The sequence below is a fragment of the Habropoda laboriosa genome, unplaced genomic scaffold (assembly GCF_001263275.1).
Source record: "Habropoda laboriosa isolate 0110345459 unplaced genomic scaffold, ASM126327v1 scaffold67, whole genome shotgun sequence".
Lineage (NCBI taxonomy): Eukaryota > Metazoa > Arthropoda > Insecta > Hymenoptera > Apidae > Habropoda > Habropoda laboriosa.
Genome location: NW_017100242.1, coordinates 235,618 through 240,001, shown reverse-complemented (window position 1 = coordinate 240,001; position 4,384 = coordinate 235,618).

Below are 4,384 nucleotides of genomic sequence, written 5' to 3'. Positions count from 1 at the left end.
AACTCGGATTCTCTTCTTTCCAAAGACGCGACGAACGTTTACGCGTTATTTCAACACCCCTTCCCCGACACAGGCTAATCGAGATCGGCGGAGATTCGTTGACGGTTCCAACGGTACCGCACTATCTTCACGTCTGACTAATCGAAGATCCTGCGTACGCAACGCACGCTGTAAACTTTGTTACGTGTAAGCTGCAGAAATGTCTAATAGTAATGCAAAAAAGGTCGGATGGTCGATAAACGATCAAATTATTCGTTGTATCGTTTATCGGCGATCCTTATCTTCTCCTCCGTTTCAAGACGAGGTACTGCAGGCAGACAATCGCGCGTTATCGTCCTTCGATTCGATTCTCACCGGTCGAGGTACTATTACAGAGTTTTAGGTGTGCTTAAAGTTCGTGTTCCTCCCTCGATTTTTCCCCCCCCTCTTTGTTTCTTCTTTTTAAAAAATTCGCGACATTCGTGTCTAGCCTACGGACGAGAAAACAATTTACTGCTAGGAAGAATTAACAATCGTCATTCATTAGCGTTCACGAGCCCGTTTTATACGAGAAACCCTCTATTTCTTTCTCTCTAACGAAGAATCAACGGAAACGAGCAAACGTCGCGGTCGCGTACACGCGCGCCTTTCTTCTCTCGTATAAAATCCTTATAAAAAACGTATCGGTATAAAACGGGCCTTGGTTTCATTAAAATTCTATTCACCTGTTTTTTGTTTTCTTTCTTGTCGTTCTTTCTCTCTTTTTTTTTTTTCGTCGTTTTCTCTCCTTTTTTTCTACAATACGTGCCCGCGTTCCACCCTTCGCGCGAACATTTTCTTCCATTTCCTCGTATATTCTTCGTTAACTACGCTTTCCACGCAATTATCGTACCCCTTATCAGACCTTTTTCGCGTCGCGAAACGAGCGTGTCCTTTACCTTTCTTGCCTGTGGATCACACGCGACGCTCCGAGATTCTTATCAGTTTCCTACCAATTCGTTCTTTCTCTGCGCGTGGTTTGAAAGACGAATGGAAGTGGAGTGTTTGGTCAGTGTCGTCACTTTCGTTCAATTTCATTGAACTCGAAATTATAGGTAATATCACCAATTCGTCCAATTTAATCCCTAGATTTCGATCACAAAACGAAGGTACGCTAATTTTAGAATGTTTTATCGCCTAGATGAGTTAACGTTCAATTTCACAGAAATCATAGTTAATACATCACACCCTATACCCGAATCGCAGTATCTAAATATTCTTCCTCGTTTAAATTTCAATCGTAACTGAATACGTCTTAATTTTAATATACCTATCACCGAAATATTCCAGTCGCTCTAGAAAATTTCATCTCTAAAAATAAACGGTAACTGAAGGCATCCGAATTTTCGTATTTTTTTTATCACATAAGAAACGAATTTCGCCGCGCAATATACCTCGCAAACTTACGTAAACTAACTTCAACATTCTTATCAGCCAAAGAAATTACGTTCAACTTGGTCGAGTTTTAATTAATTCTCATTAATCGGCACTCGAATATTCCCCGTAACGTGTCTAGACTTGGAGAGAATCGTTTATTCGTAGAGTGTTTCCATCCCCTTTACCGAAAATCTTGTTCGACATTGTTGAATCCCAAATAACGATTAAGATTACGTTAAAATTTTGATTAGAACGTGTCTCGTCTTGGAGAGAATTATTTGTTCGCGCAGTGGCGCCCATTTCGACCAAAAATTACGATCACCCAAAAATATTGTTCCCAACATTTCCGGTCTTCGAGAGAATCGTTTATTCTCACGGTGCCACTCAGGGTCTCTAATTCCACTTTGAAAAAATCGCAGAAAAGTACTGTTTGCGACATATCTGGACTCGAAGAGAATCACGTATTCTCACAGTGCCACTCTAGGTCTTCAATCCCATTCCCAAACAGTCCTGGTTACTAAAAATCTTGATTACTAGAACTTTTAAATTCTGATCGCTAAAGAATATCTGGACTCCACGAAAATGATTTATTCGCACGCTGGTGCCACTCAGGGCCTTCAATCCCATTCCCAAACAATCCTGATCGCTAAAACACCAAAATTTCTGATTACCAATATCCTGATCGTTGGGAATATTTTTCACGACATATCTGGACTCCAAGAAAATGATGTATTCGCACAGTAGTGCCACTCAGGGTCTCCAATCCCATTCCCAAAAAAATCCCGATCACCAAAAATTCTGATCGCCGACAAATATTTTTCACAACACACCTAGACTCCGAGAAAATCATTTATTCTCACAGTAGTACCACTCAGGGTCTCCAATCCCACTCCGAAAAGAATCTCGATCACGAAAAATCTCGATGGCGAAAAAAAAAACATTCCTCACAACGTATCTCAGTTCCAATCCGTTCATTCTCACAGTGGGTACCATTCACAGTCTCCAAAAGAAAAAAAAAAACAAATCCTGACCCCCATTGTTTAACCGGTCAGTACAATTGTACCCGGGTGGTACGTTCTCCCTTCGTCCCTTACGTGTTCATTCCGCGTTACCTTCATTTAGATACGCGCGTTTCGAGAGTAGTTTGAGGTCCCGTGCTACCGGCGCGGCGCGCGGAGCACAAAAACGGCCAGACTCCGATTCGAAGGTCGGCAGGCGTTTCATTGGCAGGTAGCCGGCGTGTGCAAGGTAAAAACGGCTCTCGTACATAAACAGTTTGACAGACTGGGAGGGACGAACGCGGCGCGGCGCCCGTGGCCCCCGCGAAAACAAAGCATATCGATCACACCGAGGCCCTGATTGACTCGTACGTCGTATGAGCCCGGCTAATGATCCGCCAAGGACAGGCTAGCATACGTAGTTGTGATCGCGCGCGATTTGCTGGTCGTTGGTACGGAACGATAATGGCCGCTTTTATTGTCGCCAGTAGAATCTATAGAGTCTTTGTTCCGTTCGAGAGAAACATGGAGAACGGTGAGAAGAGAGTGCTATTCGTTCGTTTCTCTCTGACGATTAGTACGAATTATTAGGGGAATCGCGAAGAATGGTAATTAAAATTTTTATCGTGATTTTGTCACCGTTTGCTTTGGAAATTTTTAGGGTAATTGATAGTGGGAGTATTTTTCTTTTTAATTGCGGAAAAATGCGGAAGAAGATGGTTGTACGATAGCTTTAAGAAGTAGAAAATGTGAAGAATGCTTTGGAAAAAAGTAATTGTAATTTTTCGAAGAGTTGTTCGGTTTTTTTTAGAAAAAGTTTAGGTGTTTGGAAAAGATAGGATGGTTTGACGAAAGATTCGAAGGGACAGGAAGTAACAAATCATTTGGCCATTTAACATTTGCGGTCCGTTTTCGAGCGCGATTAACCTGTTGCTGCGCAGGTTATTTGTCGCCGCCGCGAAATGGCTGATATAAACCTCGATAGGTTTAATCCAACGACCGGCAAAACCGGGGAATATTATGCGAAAGCTCGAGTTTCGTAACAAGTTGGAGCACAAGAACCGTCCCTGTCCTCCTCCGTTCGCACCCTCTCCGTACACGTGTTATACTCGAGCGTTACTATCCCTCCCTCCACTTATTCTAGCGAAGGGTTGCTCCGCTCATAATAGAATTATTCATGAAACCTCATTAACTGCGCTCAGAGATACAAATCGCGATCTCGAGAGGGAAGTTGCGGGTGTTTTGGAAATCTGAGATTCGGGGAGGTTTAGAAGTTTGGAAGTGCGAAAGTGTGGGAAGTTTGAAACTTGGAAATTTGAAGATTCCAATTTTCGAATTTGAATATTTGAAGTTTCACGCTTTGAGTATTGAAAATTTGAGAATTTGGCGCTTTGAATATTGAAAATTTCAAATTTGGCGCTTTGGGTATTGAAAATTTGAAATGGCGCTTTGAGTATTGAAAATTTGAAATTTGGTGCTTTGGGTATTGAAAATTTCAAATTTGGCGCTTTGGGTATTGAAAATTTGAAATTGGCGCTTTGAATATTGAAAATTTCAAATTTGGCGCTTCGAGTATTGAAAATTTGAAATTCGAAACTTTGCAACTTCGCAAATTCGAAACTTGGAAACATTATCCCCGCGACTGCCACGAGAAAAGTGTAACCAAGCGCGCGGACACCGTACTGATTTCAATATCCTCAGGATCCCGCGGGCGCGGATGTGTCCAACGGGCGCTTTCTAATTGAGTAAGACTTAGAAAGCGTTCACGCACACAAGCCCAATCGTCCGTACCTCGAATGTCGCCGGTGCGACTATGAGGGTCGTCTCAACCCGTTTGAATTTCGTGCCGCGTTAATTTATGCAATTGGAACGATCGCGTTCTCCAAACAAACACAACCGATCCGCGGTCGAACGACGAATTAAGGCTAACTTCCTTCGACCAGTTGTCGTCGTCGTCGTTCTCTTCGTTCTAGCGCGCCACTTTCGAAACA